Genomic DNA, 17401 nt, shown 5'->3' with positions numbered 1-17401 from the left:
CATCAAACAGAGCAAGTATTGGGCAGCATGTGTGTTTCTGTGCTGGCATAGAGCCTCTGTTACAGGGAGGCACGTCCTGAGGCTTGTCAGCCACGACAAGTGAGCAAAGCGGGTACAAAGTGAGTCCTGGGGGCAGTTTTGGGCACCACAATATAAGAAGGATCTAAAGCTCTTAAAGAGCATCCAAAGGAGGCTACCAAGATGGTGAAGGGCCTTCAGGGGAAGTCATATGAGAAGCAGCTGAGGGCACTTGGGTTTTTCAGGCTGGAGAAGAGGAGGCTGAGGGGAGACCTCATCAGGGTCTGCATCTTCCTCATGAGGGGCGAAGGAGGGGCAGGCACTGATCTCTGCTCTGTGGGGACCAGGGACAGGACCCAAAGGAAGGGCATGAAGCTGTGTAAGGGGAGGATTAGGTAGAATATTAGGAAAAGGTTCTTCCCCCAGAGGGTGGTTGGGCACTGAACAGGCTCCCCAGGGCAGTGGTCACAGCACCAAGGCTGACAGAGCTCAAAGAGTATTTGAGCAACACTCTCAGGAACATGGTGGGATTTTTGGGGCTGTCTTTGGCAGGGGCAGGAGTTAGATTTGATGATCCTTGTGAGTCCCTTCCAACTCAGGATATTCTATGATTATAGGTGAGCTCAAGCACAGAATTTTCAGAGGTGGTTGTCTTCAAAAATCACTTTTGCTGTGGATAATAATGGCAACAGGACACAGAGAGGAATTTGGACTTATTCAGACCAGACACACTGCCTCAGGAGAAGCCATGTGTAGTGAAGGCTGTTGCCTCCCTGACACTAATACTTGCACTTCACCATGAATTTATGTGGCAAAAGGATTTTGCGTGACGAAATCAAGAGCTTTCCCTTGATATTATTGTCCCTGGGATAAACTGGGCTTTGAGGAGTGTGATGTTCTTTTTACCTGTGCAGATTTCTGGTTAACATTTGTGGAAGCACTGTGCATGTATGAGCAGGATGACTAGGCTATCCCTCAATATGTATGAAAAATGGCATATAAAAAAAGAGTTTTGTAATGTGTGTGCAAGCCATTTTGGCCAATATTAAAGCCAAAAGACAACATGAAATACTGTATACATATTTATATGAGATACTAATGCATCATGCTGCGTTAATGAAGAATAAACTGTTTCACTGAAGCAACAGAGGGAACTGGAAGTGAGTGAAATGCTTTTTCCATGGTGGAATGTGATCAAGATACTGGGTAAATGCCACTGCTGCTGAGGAAGGACCACAGACGTTTCAAAAGCCATAAGTGGTGGGGAGTTTGGTTTCTCAGTTGTGTCCAAAACTCAGCAGCTTTAGCAGAACAGGCCCCTCAGCACCACATATGGGTGCTTGAGTCAGTCCTGACTCAGAGGGAAGAATGCTGCCCACTGAGTCACCAGCCCCACTTCCTCCAGCCCTGCTGGTGATCCACTCAAGCCCAAACACGTGGAGGAGACAAGAGCTGACAGGACTACAGCCCTGGAAAGGGTGGGTGGCACAGAAAGCCTTGTCAGAGCCAACAGGTAACCCACACAAGAGTGATGTTTATGAGGTCTCTGCTGTGTGATTTATGGGATGAACACCACACTCACCTCAAGGAGACACAGCACACTGTAGATGTTCACCTCCACAAACATGGCCTGCGTGAGGCTCGTGTTGGAGATTGCTCAGCCCAAGCTCATGCCATGCAGAGGGAAGACTGAATTGCCTGAGGAATGCAGCTGTCTCTCACCCACCTCCTCTGGAAATGTCTGAGCCTCCCAGAAAAGACGAGGAAAAGCACAAACCCCATGCTGTGTTTGATCTGAACTGTGCTTAGCCTGTCTCTGTCCCCTGAAACTATACTGAAGTCATTTGGGGTGGTAAAAAGAGAGCTTGCACTAGAAATAGAAGATCTATAATTAACACATGGCCCTAACACAAAATAGAGTATCAGTGGCCCCTCAAAGTTAGGAAACTTTGCTTGGAAACGCATTCCAAGTTTTATCAGATTTCTCTCATCTGCAGAAACAACTTCCTAGATATGGTGTACTTGCACGCCCAACAGACTGGACCCAGATACATTCTTTCGTTTTATGATTAAAAAAATCCCCCACTGACACACATCATGCACATGTAAGTAATTTGAAGCCTTGAAGTACTAACCCTTCCCAGCCTGAAGCAGGGGCAAGTTCCTGCTCTCTTCTCACAGGCCTGTTATCATTGTGCAAGCTTTCATTTTGAAACCCAAACTCATGTGAAAAACACCAAGGTTAGCGAAAAGGAAACTCAGTCTAAGCAACCCAGATGAAAATGCTGTGTGTCTGTTAACCCCATTCTTTATTTCTCCTCTCAGGGAGAGATCATTTGTTCTCCCAGCAGGCCAGCTCATCCTGCCAATGTGAAGTTTTCTGCAGGTATGATGTCCTGCACACTTGAACCTGTATCCTTCCATGCCTCCAAGGAGGGATGTGTCTAAAATTCAACAAAGGCAAATGCAGGGTTTGCACCTGGGGAGGAATAACCCCAGGCACCAGCACAGGCTGGGGATGACCTTCTGGGAAGCAGCTCTGCGGGGAAGGACCTGGGGGTCCTGGTGGACAACAATCTGTCCATGAGCCAGCAGTGTGTCCTGGGGGCAGGAAGGCCAATGGGATCCTGGGGGCATTGGAAAGAGCACTGCCAGCAGGACAAGGGGGTGATCCTGCCCCTCTTCTCAGCCCTGGTGAGGCACATCTGGAGTGCTGTGTCCAGTCCTGGGCTCCTCAGGACAGGAGGGACATGGAGCTCCTGGAGTGGGTCCAGCAGAGGCTGCAGAGATGATTCAGAGACTGGAGCATCTCCCTGGGGAGGAAAGGCTGAGGGAGCTGGGGCTGTTCAGCCTCCAGAGGAGACACTGAGAGGGGACCTCATCCATGTGTGTCAGTGTCTGCAGGGAGGGGACAGAGGATGGACCAGGCTCTGCTCGGGGGTGCCCAGCAATGGCACAAGAGGCCACGGGCAGGAACTGATGCCCAGGAAGTTCCAGCTGGACATGAGGAAGAACTTCTTTGCTGTGCAGTGACCGAGCACTGAACAGATTGCCCAGAGAGGGTGTGGAGTCTCCCTTACTGGGGATATTCCAGAGCTGTCTGGACACAATCCTGTGCCATGTGCTCTGGGATGACCCTGCTGGAGCAGGGAGGTGGGACCAGATGCCCCACTGTGGTCCCTTCCAACATTATCCATTCTGGGATTCTGGGATTCTGTGGAATGAAGATTCCCAGATCTTCACTGTTTTTTCTGTACTTCTCATAGTATGGTCACAAGGAATGACCTCAGATGCTTTCATGCCCAGCCTTCCTCAGGAAAGCTGCTTCTGCTGCTGTTGCCTGGTGATCCAGATATGAGAAAGTTTATAGGGCAAGTTTTAAGTGATGGAAGATGAAGAATAAAGTAGAGTTGAAGCTTGCAGAAGTCCAGTGTCTAAGTGCTTCCAGGAAGATTTGAAATACAGTGTCACAGCAGTAGAAGGACCATGGCAGAAGAAAGAGTAAGAGTCCAGCAGACTGACCACAGGATGGGATGGATGAAGGAGACATCAGATTTAATGGAGAATTGCTTCTTGACTTTGGCCAAAGTAATCAATATTCCTACCTGTAGTTTTTCCACACATAAAATGGACACGATAATATTTACTTTTTGTGCTTTTGTAGTGTTATGATTAAAAATTACTTAACCTTTTAAAATCCCTATGGAATATGTGTTATCCAAAGATACAGATGGGAAAGACTGGCAATAGGCATTAATATCTAGGGGGAAGACAAGGAAATGAAAGCAAGGGTATTAAAGGTGCCAGAAAGAATAAAAGATGAAACCAGGAAGGAACAAAGATTATTAGAGGCATATAACTGCTGGACAAAAAAAGGAGCGGAGGAATATGGTAAGGAAAAGGTAAAGGAAAGATAACTATTCATAAAGGTAAATGGAAGAAAAAGAAGAGTAAAAAAATATGAACAAAGAGAAAAAACAGTGAGGGAAGAACTGAGGAAGATGTGCTAGTTTCACTTAGTAGGACTTGTTACTGTGGAAGTACCACCAAATGGGCTGTACATGAGAAGGAGAGGGCAGAAAATAGAAAAAGCAGGAAAGCAGATTAGCAGGGGGAAAAAAAAGTGTAAGCTGAGCCTAACATTTTAATGATTTTTTTTTTTAAATTATTTTGTCAGTAGCTGTGGTTTTCTTTGGAAAACCAATGTTTTTTGTTAAAAATAGTTTTCAACAAAAATCTTCAGTGTTGGTCAAAAAGAAGAACATAAAATCTAAGCTTGGTAACCAAAAACCTTTCTGCATTATGCTTAAAACTCCCATTTTTTCGGAGTTTTTTATGAAAACCTGATGTTTCTGTGGGAAAATCATCACTTCCCAGACACGTCTATTTTTAGGCCTGTGTTCTCAATTAGCCTGGTACTCATTTGCAGAGGGGCTCTTTGCAGCACTGCAGCAATGTGGTGTGTCAAAGGGTTACAAAGGGGCCTGCCTGGTACTAAAGTCACACCGGTGACTTTATGGCAGCTGCAGCCAACCTTTCTCCTTCTCTCTGCATCTGGAAAGAGAGGCAAGAGGTGTCAGATGTTCTGGTGAGAACTTCTTGTAGCAGAGGATCATGATGTGAAAGAAAGTGAGTGGTAAAAGCACAATGTACAAGAATCACAGAATCACAGAATCACAGAATGGTTTGAGTTGGAAGGGACCTTAAATATCATCTTGTTCCAATCTCCTGCCATGGGGGGGACACCTTCCACTAGCCCAGGTTGCTCAGAGCCCCATCCAACCTGGCCTTCAACACTTCCAGGGATGGGGCAGCCACAGCTTCTCTGGGCAATCCCTGCCAGGGCCTCCCCACCCTCCCAGGGAAGAATTTCTTCCCAATATCCAATCTAAACCTACTTGCTGTCAGTTTGAAGCCATTGCCCCTTGTCCTGTCACTCCAGGCCCCTGGAAATAGTTTCTCCTCATCTTCTTCATAGGCTCCCTTCAGGTCCTGGAAGGCCACAATTAGGTCCCCCCAAAGCCTTCTCTTCTCCAGGCTGGACAATCCCAATTCTCTCAGCCTTTCCTCTATCCCTCTGATCATCTTGGTGTCCCTCCTCTGGATGTGCTACTTAGCAAAGCTGAATCCTGAATTGTGCTTTCGATATGTGATTGATCCCGGCATCAGCCACGAGTAATCCTTTTGCTTCTGCTGTTACACGTCTGAATCATCAGCTAAACTCTGCACTCTGGGAGAGAACCTGTGGTGGCTCTGTCAGAACACACAACCACAGTACTAAATGCAAATAAGTCACTCGAGTGTATCTGTTGCTTTCTGCCCACAGAAATTTGTCTTAGTGGCTCTGTTCCCACTTACAAGCTTTGTGCTTGAGGGGATGAGAAAAACTGTCAAGATGATCATGGGAAAGTTTATACATCCAGCGACTCAGTCAGCAAAGCTCGGGGCGTAACACGCTGCGAGTGCATTAGCTGCCCACGGATGGGCGTTCAGCCTTGGAGCAGGTTAGCTCTCTGCAGCCATGGATCTGCTCCAGCACCTGCCTCACATTGACAACCAGAGCAAAGCAGCAGTCTGAGGGGCAGGAGGGCATCATGCAAAAAATTAGCTGCCAGAGGACTCTGAAATATTTCGATGGACAAATGTGCACTTCCCTCTGCTGCGAAGTTGAATATTAAGATTTCTGATGGGTCTGGCATCTCTCTTACCTCACTCACTGCACCGAAGCTCTTCACTGGGCAGCCTCCAAGCTTTCTGGCACCACTGCCAGAAAGATCACATCCCCAGTAGCAGCAGTTCCTTGCTGCAATGGAAACCTAGAGACCTGCCCCTGTGGGCTTCACCGCCCTGGCACAAGCGAGCTCTTGTATTTGTCATCAGCGGTGTTGCTATGGCCACGGCACACAGGTATAAACCTTGCCCAGGGGACATTGTTACAGGAGAGCAGGGTGCAGCCCAGGAACAGGTACTGCTTTACTCACATGATTTATTTTCATGGCTGTCGGGGTCTCTGGAGTTTATCCATTCAGTTGCTTTTGCAGGAAATCTCCTTACAACAGAGCACCGGTGCATTTAGTAATAATATTTTACATCTGTATCGGGCTCTGTGCATTCCAAGTGCAATACACATTCATTCATCTTATCTTTTTATCTCATGACAGTTGCCTGCAGCGCTGAGTTGGTTTGATCCCAGCCTCACAGACTTTTCAACAGTGGAATTGTTACCTGACTAATTATCCATCTAAGTCACGACGACGGACTGGTGGCTGGGCCCCACTCTCAGTTTCAACCAGCAGCTCCTGTCACTCCAGTGAGGGGGCTCTGGGATTTTCTGCTGCTGAAGACAGGGAAAAGAAAGGGTTAGGGTTAGGGTTAGGATTAGGGTTAGATCTTGGAGGCAATTTTCATTTAGTTTGTTTTCACCATGAGGGTGTTCGCTAGGGGCAAAGTTGTTTCTGGAAATACAGATGCACTTGCTGTTGATTCACAGGAAATGCAGTCAAGCCTCTCTGTATTAATTTTACCCACAAGTAATGGGGAGATGAGGAGACTTATATCCCTTCTCCATTTGCTGGCTCCAAAATGATGCACTAATTCAGTGTGAAGTCTGTAGCCGTGCTTTTAGAGAATATTTATATTAAACTGGTAGGTCACTGGTTGCAAATAGTAATATTTTCCATATTAGAGGTCCTCTTGCATGCTGCAGGCAGCTCAGGTCACTAAAGCCCAATACTGATGAACTCAGACTGGAGGAGCTGCAACAAGGATTTCAGTGAAGGTGTATGTGAAGTTGCTGCAAAGGATGGGGGAAAATTGTCAAAATTATCAAAAACTATGAGGTCCTAAGAGTTGGAACCATTATAAGGTGACAACTTTCAAAAAGCTGAACTGATTGAGCTCTATCAAAGGAAATTAAGACAAATGGAACAAATGATCTCACATTAAAAACACAACAGAAGTGGCTTATTTAGCTCTTTTTTAGCCTAGGGAAAAAGAATCTCAGCAGGTATATGACTTTTCTTTCTGAAAATATGTGAAAGAGAATAGCTATTTAGATTAAAGACAATGTTTGCACATATAAGCTACACTTAGAGAACTATAAGCAAGAAATCAGAAGAATGTTTCAAACCATCAGAGGAAGGAGGTTTTGGAGGAGCTTCCGAGAGCAGCAGGAGGAGAAAACTTTTTACCCAATTTAAAAATAAAAAATTGGAAGAACCTACACCCTGTGTTTTCACGTGGTGTCAGGGAACAGGACTCAGCTACTTCAGATGCCATTTCCAGGCCCATTTCCCATGTCCCTCCTCTTTCCCTGCCATCCCAGATATTTTTTCAGGTTAAATGTGTGGTTTGGAACTCTGGTGTTTAATATTAATGCTGAACCACTATGACAGGTATAAGAGGGGAAAAAAATGCTCCAAGCTTAAGTTTTCAAAACTTAGTTTATTCTTAGGAATTAGAAAACACCTGGGAAGGCACCCTCACTACCCATCACCTCTCCCATCACCTTGGCTGCCTTCGGGACCCTCCCTCGTAGCAGCAAAATGAAACAAATCAGCACCATAGTTACTGTTTTTCAAGCGACTTCCAAGAATTTTCTTATCAGGGTTGAAATGAAGCAAACCATGTTACATAACGCTGTGTAGCCTGGATCCAGCAGCCCTTGGGGTTGCCAGGAACATCAGCTGTGTGACACAGACGGCGTTCTGGGCAAGACTGATGCACTTTTAGAAAATGTGTTAGAAGTCTTTTTTTTTTTTCCTGAGAGGTTTTTTGCAACCTGCTACCCCCAGTTTTTGCTACCTCAAGCTTCACTGGAAGTAAACCTGGAACATTGTTCAACAGGAATTTTATGTTCAACTAATGTTTTAAAAATTCCTTAAAACTTACCAAGCTACTTTCAACATAGAATCACAGAATGATTTGGGTGGGAAGGGACCTTGAAGATCCTCCAGTACCATCCCCCATCCATGGGCAGGGACACCTTCCACTATCCCAGGTTGCTCAGAGCCCCATCCAACCTGGCCTTGGACACTTCCAGGGATGGGGCAGCCACAGCTTCTCTGGGCAACCTGTACCAGGGCCTCACCACCCTCACAGGGAAGAATTATAATATTATAATAATATCCAATCTAAACCTACTCTTTCAGTTTGAAGCCATTCCCCCTTGTCTTGTCACTACAGTTCCTGATGAACAGTTCCTCCCAGGCTTCCCTGTAGCCCCTTCAGATACTGGAAGGTGCTCTGAGGTCTCCACACAACACGTCTTCTCCAGGTTGAACATTCCCAATTTTCTCAGCCTGACTTCGTAGGGGAGGTGCTCCAGTCCTCTTATCAACTTCATGGGCTCCTCTGGACTTGCTCCAACAGTTCCATGCCCTTCTTATATAGGTTCACCCAGCACATCACCATTATTCTGTAGTGAAAAAATAAGTTTGCCATGGAATTTGGTATTTAAGACAGTATTGGATCTTGTGTCATCTCCTGGTGAAGTCCTTGTGACCCAAGACAAACATATTTTTATGCCACTCTTTCCAGTTCAATATTCACTGCTATGTATGTTGTGTCTTCTGCATCTCCTTTGTGGCTCTTTTCTGCTTTCTTCCTCTAACTGAAAAACTGATCTGTAGAGAGGAACTCCAGCACTGACACTGCACTCCCAGCTCCAAATATTTGGTTGGCTTACCTACTAAAAAAAAATTGTCTTTCTGACCTTCACTTAGTAATTTCATGATAGAGAGCATGATCAGAAGCCACATTTGTTGACTGTATTGTGTAAGACAATTTGTCAGGTACACCAAGCCCTAGTGCATTCGAGACACAAATGGACAAATTTAGGGAGCTGAAAAAAAATCATTTTATGAAGCCAACAAAAGCTGCCATGATTGACTCAGTATCTCTGTTTGTTTTTTTCTTGAGAGGGGTATTATCTTTTTTGCTCAAGTTATTGATTCAAAGCAAGGCTGAGTGCAATTCTCCACTAGGATCAGCTAGAACTCTTCTGGCTTCAACATGGTGCTTGAGGAAGATTGAAGTTTAAAACTCTAGCGGTCTCCTCTTAAAGGATGATCCACTGCCCCTAAAAACTCTTCCCACGTCCCACCCTTCTATCAGCATTTGAGATGACTCTTTTAACACCTGTGAAGAAGGTTGATCTCACTGCCATTTGATTTTGGCCTGAGTAGGGGCTGGTCTGTGGGACTCTCAGCCGAGAAAGCCTGTGCTTTCCCAGCCTGGCAGAGCCAGGTCGGTGACAGCTGAGCTTCCTCTGCTGGTCTGAGGGGTGGCTTCTGCCTGGGAGCCTTCACCACCTAGTTACCAGCAAGGTTTCCCCAGCTGGGGAGGCACTTGCCCTGGTGCCTGTGATGGAGGAGGAGGAGGAGGAGGAGGCTGGTACTACAGCTGGGCACCATCTGCTGCAGCCTCCCTTCAGCTGCCAACCGTGTTTGGGTGCCCGCGGGGATGTGAAACTGCTGTTTGCTCACAAGGTGTAACTGTTTGACAGCCCAGCCTTCCACGTCCTTGTTGCTCCATCTAGTACAGTTATTGCTGTCCCAGCCTTTGATAAGGAGAGGGCCTGAGATAGCTACTGTACTTTCAAGTCTGCCTCCACATCAGCGGCTACCTTTCATCTTTGTTTTATTGCCAAGGACAGAGACAGACAGGCCAGACCCACTGGCTGGCTAATAAGTAATAGGGAGCTTTGCTGAGCCCCACAGTCCTCCTCATCAGGTGGTATATTTTTTATACATATAGATGTATACTTTTTTTTGTATCTATAGCTCCCATAGCACGAGGAGCACCATGGTGCATATGTACATCAGTGGAAATGCATGTCTGCAAAGGGACTCAGCTGCAACTGAGTAACTCGACAGGTAGAAGAAACTCTGTCGGCCCTTTGTTCTTTCCAGTCCTCAAATATGACAGTTTAATAATTTTCTAGACACAAAATGCCACAGAGATAAAGCAAAGTTTATAAAGGACAGCTGGTCACATCACAGAAAAATCTGGTAGTATATAAAAGCAAAGAAACTCAAAGTTCAGGAAACATTTGTTTTCCTCTGAACTTCCCTATTTCCTCTCTCCGAGCACTCACAAAGCTGGAATTTGAGCCTGAAGGTTCCTTAAACAAATGTAGCTCTGTCCTGACATCACCATACAGTTCACCATCAATGCCACATTCGGTAAATTGTGAAAGTCAAAACCCAGTTGTTTTGTTCCAGCTCTTCAAATGTACAGAGGCACTGAAATTTTGCTGAAATAACCAAAAGAGGAGTTTCCTGTAATAATTAGCTTATGGCTTTGTACAGCTTATAGTGTCATCAAACACATTCAAATTTAGACCTGATTTATTCCCCACTAAAGCGAGAACATCTCAGCACTTTCAAAGCCCAATTTTAGCTGAGAGAAGCACTGCCTCACCAGGAAGGATGGGGTCCTAGCATTTCACCTCCCATCACTTACAACTCTGTGGAGGCTCATCAGCCTCTTTGCTTGGATTTCCACCCCACTAATCCAGGCTGTATCACTAAATTTCATCTGGGAAGACAGGGTCAGGTCTTGCCTTTGTGTGTGTAACACAGTTGAAATCCCCCACATGAAATGCCACCACACAAAAATCGGCATTGGCAGGGGGCAATTCTGATCTGCCACATTTTGGTCTGCGCTATTTGGGTTTTTTTGTTGCCTGGGCAGCTGTTGTGCCAGGTGCTGTGCAGAGAATACATGACCAAGAGAAGGAGCCCAAGAGGGGGGAGTTTCAGGCAGTTCATAGCCTTCTCTCAATAACAGCACGTTATTTACCTTGAGGACAAGGGTTGGTTTTTGTAAAGTGTATAATTACGTGTGTCGACTGCACAGAACTGTCCCTGACCTCCAGCATAATTAGTCATGTGGTTTCTTGTAAGTGCTTCTTGGGTGCCTGGATGAATCACCCAATTCTGAGGTTTGTCATCAGTAATTTTTGGTAACACATCTTAGCCAGCAGCATGATTATCCATATTTGTTTGCTTTTTACTTTACATTCCTTTACCAGAAGACCTTTGGGGAGATTGGTGGCCTTGTGCAGCTCACAGTCTGAGTGCTAAGACGGGGCACACCAACCATGTTTGTTTGTGATGTCTCAGCGACCATACAAAAGCCCTGGGGCCTTCACAGACGTGTTGGAGGATGCACTCTGAACTACATGGAACTTTCATTCTCAATCAAGCGCCACAAGGTGTGGAAAAGTCCATAAGTAAAGCTATGAGAACAAGGGTAAATTTAACCCCATTAGCTTTCCAGAAGGATGTAGATATCGTAGAATCACAGAATGGCCTGGGTTGGAAGGGACCTTAAAGCTCATCTTGTTCCAACCCCCTGCCATGGGCAGGGACACTTTCCACTATCCCAGGTTGCTCAAAGCCCCATCCAACCTGGCCTTGAACACTTCTAGGGATGGGGCAGCCACAGCTTCTCTGGGCAACCTGTGCTAGGACCTCCCCACCTTCCCAGGGAAGAATTTCTTCCTGATATCCAATCTAAACCTGCTGTTCGTCAGTTTGAAGCCATTGCCCCTTGTCCTGTCACTCCAGGCCCTTGGAAATAGTCTCTCTCCATCTTTCTTGTGGGCTCCCTTCAGGCACTGGAAAGGCACAATTAGATCCCCCCAAAGCTTCTCTTCTCCAGGCTGAACAATCCCAACTCTCTCAGCCTTTCCTCACAGCAGAGCTGCTCCATCCCTCTGATCACCATGGTGGCCTCCTTTGGACTTGCTCTAATAGATCTGTCCCTCAGAGTTACAGAATCACAAAATACGCTGAGTTGGAAAGGTCCCACAAGCCCAGTCCAGCTCCTGGCTCTGCACAGGACCATACCCAGGAATCCCACCATGTGCCTGAGAGCGTTGTCCAAATGCTTCTGGAGCTCTGTCAGCCTTGGTGCTGTGTCCACTGCCCTGGGGAGCCTGTTCAGTGCCCAACCACCCTCTGAGGGAAGAACATTTTCCTGAGATCCAACCTAACCCTCCCCTGACACAACTTCAGGCCATTCCCTGGGGTCCTGTCCCTGATCCCCACAGAGAAGAGATCAGTGCCTGCCCCTCCTTTGCCCCTCTCAAGGAAGTTGTAACTGCAGTGAGGTCTCCCCGTTACCTCAAAGATGTGAATGACACCACGGCTCTCAAGCAGCAGCCTTGCCTCTTCTCCTGTCTTGGAGAAGATATTTGGGATGGGGCAAGGGGGAGTGAAGGGTGCATAGTAGGAAAAAGGAAGGGACAACCAAGCTGTCCCAAGCAGGTCCTCGCAAAGTCCTTGCCTGTAACAAGGCTTTTAAGCCATGTCATTGGAGGCCCGTGACTCCACAAGGGCTCACCCCCCAGCAGGCTCAGGAAAGGTGTTGGAACTGGGACTGACAGATGGGAAATGGCAGGAGGGCTCCGTGTGTGGAGATCTGAGGCTATGCAGGCCTGAGATATGGAAGTACTTTGCTTAGCACGTATTCATGCTGGGAAACCTGCTACAGTATGTCTGTGACCTCAGTGATTATGAAAGGACGGATCCCACCACCTCATGCATAACCAGACTCTTTCTGTAACATTCTGGTTTAGTTCAGACAGACCTCAGTATTGGCTTAACAGAGCAGATTACTTGGTGACACAGAAGAATGAAATTTTTTCCCCTGGGAAAGGAGAAGAAAACTCCGCCTGCAGAGTCAAGTTGTGAAAATCCAGATTTTTACTCCAAACCTGCGCCTAGATTGGGTGGTCCAGACTGTCCTTGAAACAAGTCCAAGTGCAGATTGGAGAGTAAGTATCCTCATATCAAGCACTGTAAGGCCAATAAAGTGCAGACAATGCTTAAAAACTGTTCTTTCTGGTGCTTTGAGAAGAGAAATGGAGAAGCTACACAGCTAATTACAGCAGGAGCTATAATTGCTCCTGCTGTGGTCCTTGTCCTTGTCCATTTAAACTGGTCCATTTGAACTGGTCCATTTAAAATGGACCAAATCAGGACAAGCAGTAAGATGTCACTAGAGGTTGAAACACTGTACTTTTGGATTTGAAATTTCTATAAAAATTAAATACCTTTGTTTTGGGGAAGTTCAGATCACAAAGTAAGTACTTCAGCCACAGAGGCAGTCCCCTCCTTTAAAATCCCAATTTGAAGCAATGAAACTTGCTGTCCACTCAGTTTATTCTGAAGAGAGCCTTGGCAGGATGCAGGACTTGGCCATCCAGCCACTGGCTTTCAGCTCTGGATGCATTCTTGGTCTCTTATAATTCAGTGCTGACCGTATTATTTTGCCTTTCTTTTTTCTTTTAAGTATATGTGGGTGCATATGAGCTGTTAAAAAGTAATTTACATACCTTACCTACACTCAGCCACGAAGCAGCCACAGAACCCAACCCAATAAATCACAACAAGGGGGAAAAAAGAGGAGGCAATGGGAAGGTGCAGAGTGAGGGCAGCAGGGCGCTCACTGCCTTGGCCAGAGCTGCCAGCCACCCTCAGGCTCCAGGAGGATGTGTCCACCAGCAAGGGTAGCTCCCACAGCCCTGTTTGAGCATGGCAAAGGGTTTCAGCCCAAAGGAGGGGGAGGTGGGTGTTTCCAGCAGTTTCCAACACACAATACTCACTTATTCAAACTCTGCCCAGTTCTGCTCCAGTGTAGTCTCGCTATCTGGCCAGCTCCCATCAGTAATTGCTTCTGGACCCGTGAAAGTCAGGGACATAAAAGAAAATACCTTCCTGACATAGGAGCAGGATCTTTGCAGAAAAACAGATAAGAGGAAGAAAGAAATTGCTTTTTTGGAGCATGTTTGCCAACAAGTCCTCTCGTCCATTGTCCATTTCAGTGAACACATGTTGGTTCTTGGTCTCCCTTATCATGGATCCAGTGATAAAATCATAGAATGGTTTGGGTTGGAAAGGACCTTAAAGATTATCTCATCCCAACACCTCTGCTATGAGTAGGGACACCTGTAAGTATCCCAGGTTGCTCAGAGCCTCATCCAACCTGGCCTTGGACACTTCCAGGGATGGGGCAGCCACAGCTTCTCTGGGCAACCTGTGCCAGGGCCTCACCACACTCACAGGAAAGAATTTATTCAGTATATCTGACCTAAATTTCCCCTCTTTCAGTTTAAACCCAACTGAAAGCACCACTGAAAAAAAGGTGTACCAAAGGCTGGAGGAGAAGAACTAGGGTGAGCCTGGCCACAAGTTCACACATTTGCCACCATATGGGGAAGCATGCCTTTCCATGGGAAAAGCCACACAAAACTTTTTATCCAGTGTCTACCCTAGGATATAAGAAAAGGTGATTGGAAAGCTTTCCTGTTTCACCAGTGGTATCAGGATGTCTAGCAAAAGAGACCATCATCTCATACTCACCTCTTTAGTATCCTTCTTCTTCCTGCACACCAGGACAGCGGTCTGGGTGAGACATTCCAGGTGCCATCCACCTTCCTGAAGAGTTCTTCTGTGGTTGGTCTGTTCCAGTCAATCTGCCAGAAAGCAAAGGGCAAGACAGTCAACACAACAAGATGCAACATTCTTGGCTTCTGTGTTAGAAAATAAAAGGCACAGAACATGTACTCATGCCTTAAAAGAAAAAAAAAATAAAAATTTAAGATCTATGGAGACCCAAAAAGAAGTGTACTATATAGTGGTCTTTATGTAGATTTTGCTGATCTCATGACTTTGATGGTGACCAAAGCCTTGAACTTTGGCCTTGATTTTAAAAACATTCTGGTGCTCAGGCTGTTTTTCAGTGATGCAACAAATCAGCTCTGGGGCTCCTGGCGTTGGATCAAAAACTCCAAAAGAAATGAGGCATGAAGCTGTGACCTTATACAAAATTCAGTCTGCCAATGCATTTTTGGCAAGAAAACCTGATAGTTAAGCATTCCAGGAACAGGCTTTGTGCTTGACCAGGGCAGGCCTGGGGAGCAATGACGTTGGCACATCAGATACTCTGTCTCCTTTGGTAGAAAAGGCACTAGACATCCATGCCTAATTTCCATCTCTCAAGGAGGGCTAGTGAGCAGGGGATGCACACACCTAGTATTAATAGTGGTGGAAAGATGGTCTTGTTGTGATGGGCAGGTAAAGATGGCCTTGTTGTGATGGGCAAGTGATTAGAGGCAGAGCTGTGGTCCCTGTGGTCTGCTGTTGCATGAATGTTTTCCAGTTAGAAAAACCAGCATGAGGCAGTTTGACCCTAACCTTTTCTCACCCAGTCCATTCAACCCTTATGCTGCAGGTCACCCCACCAATTCTGCCAGTACAAGATTGAAATGATGTACCCAGAGAAGGGCACCTCTAAGAGAAGTGATCATTTATTCATGTATTCATAGAAAACTAAACCAACTTAATTCAAAAATGCTGTTAACATACTTACTTTTAGTTAAAAAATCTCAGACCTACAGCACCTCAAGGCACTATATAGGGGAAGGTAGTTGCTGTCACATCTCATTCCTCCCCCTCTCCCCACATTGACCAACCTCTTGTGCTCCAGCACTTCCCTCTTCCACCTCTGTGAGCCATGGTGACTAACTCAACAAAAAGCCACCCAGCTGGGCCCCAGAACATCCCAGCAACTCAGAGAGCCAGAGAGATGGGCAGTCCCTGCTCAGTATCCCAGAGACCTCTGCCTTTAGCATACAGACACCTCATTTAGCCGAGACAGATTGAGAGTAAGCTGCTGTACATTCTCCCTAGCCCATCTACTCCCATTTCTCCCACTCGTGTTTAATGTAAAAAGTCTATGTAAAAAGTCATTTTGGTTCCCTGGTGGGAAGGAACTCTCTTATTTGCTGTTGCCTGATGGGTTTCCAGTCAGATAAATCACTTGCCGTGACTCACACAGCAGCCACTCGACAGCTACTTTCAGTGCAAGCTGAGCAGAGGCAGCACCTGACTGTGCAGCTCCCCTTAAAAGTCACATCCCATCCTGTCCCTGAACCTAATTTAAGAGCTTCTCTGGGCCCTGGCTCATTCCTGCCCTTAGCTATGCATTTTTGTTCTTTTCTTTACACCAGCACTGATGCTGATCCCACACCTAACCATTCCAACTTACTAAGCTGACAGAAAACTATTCCATTACTTTTTAGAAGACATTTGCAGACTTAGCAGGACAGACTAGCTTGCCTTGTGGATTACAGGGAGAGAGTGAGAAGGGGCAAAGCAGCCCTGGTTTGGATCAGCTGCAGCCACTGTGGAAGCTCAGCTACAACCTGAGCCCATGGCACGTTCAAAACAATGACACTCAGGACTCACCCCCTTCCTACTGAGGGGGATGTTAGCTCTGGAACTGCACGGTGGTGATACAGATAAGCTCTCTGGCTGCTGGTACTTTTATTAGAAACATCCATCTAATAGGATAATCCTGAACTCAAACAGCTCTCCCCAGGGTCAGAACCCACAACTATGCTCAGCCCATACAGAAGAACCACAGGTTTTCTCCACAAGAGCTTCCTGTAAATGCCACACATTTGTCAATACAAAAATCTGCTGGATATTGGAAACAGAGAATGTGGAGACAGTATGAAATTGAACGTAATTTAAAACAAATGACACAGGGACTACCACCAAGTGTACTATTGACTTTTAAACACAACTGAGTGAAAACCACTGGACATCTCCTATTTAAAAGAAGCTGCCACACAATTTTGAGTTTGTTGCCCTGTTGCCACATATTTTAGTAATGTGGGAAGAGTCTTTGGCTCTATCTTGTCACAGATCACGTGCAATCTCACTGAAACCCCAAATACAAACAAAGAATTGGACCAAATAATATACAAAGGGGAAATGGCAAATAACTTAGGCCCAAATACATCTTAAGAGCAACCAGAGATAAGAAAATGGAAAATGAGGGACAGATACCCAATTAATAAAATATCTTCTTGAAATGCCGTGAGGTTTGTGATAAAACTCTTTCACAGGAGCATTAGAAACAAAGCAGAAACCAGCTGGAGGCAGCAAGTGATGTTGTCAAGCAAAAGCGCAAAGAGTAAACAAAAAGTTCAAGGAGAGGATGCAAAGGTTAGTTCAAAATACTTTTAGTTTTGACATTTCAGCCACACAATGGCCGGAAGCTTTAAGTCTCTCTGTGTCTCTCTGAGTGGTGCAAAATTGCACATCTATTTGCATCGGTGCTTTGTGGGTTATTCTGACAGTTAGCTCAGTATGTGCTCGCCTTTCTGACAAGCCAGGGCAGCCAGAGGATGCACTCCCTGGTAACATTAGAAGAGCAGAAAACCACTTCAGAAACACGTGGCAGGAATGAGTAAGCAAGCCTTCCTAGTTGTTGGGCTGTGATATACTCAGCAATTCCAGCAGAGGAAATATTTATCTTAGAAGGGTGCACAGCTTCCGTTAGGTTTTCACTCCGGCGCTAAAAC

General features: G+C 46.0%; 1 long non-coding RNA gene across 1 annotated transcript; it reads right to left on the bottom strand.

Moving 5' to 3' along the window:
* Positions 1-6134: 6134 nt before the first annotated feature.
* Positions 6135-14508, bottom strand: LOC127462282 (uncharacterized). Its single transcript, XR_007900393.1, has 3 exons — positions 14391-14508; positions 13634-13763; positions 6135-6352 (listed from the first exon to the last, which is right to left on the bottom strand). It is a non-coding gene; the product is annotated as an uncharacterized LOC127462282 (long non-coding RNA).
* Between the last annotated feature and the right edge of the window lie 2893 nt (positions 14509-17401).

Source organism: Manacus candei, unplaced genomic scaffold (assembly GCF_025592945.1).
Source record: "Manacus candei isolate 608988 ecotype Guabito, Panama unplaced genomic scaffold, ASM2559294v1 h1tg000124l, whole genome shotgun sequence".
Classification (NCBI taxonomy): Eukaryota; Metazoa; Chordata; class Aves; order Passeriformes; family Pipridae; genus Manacus; species Manacus candei.
This window is presented reverse-complemented; position numbering and strand designations above follow the sequence as displayed.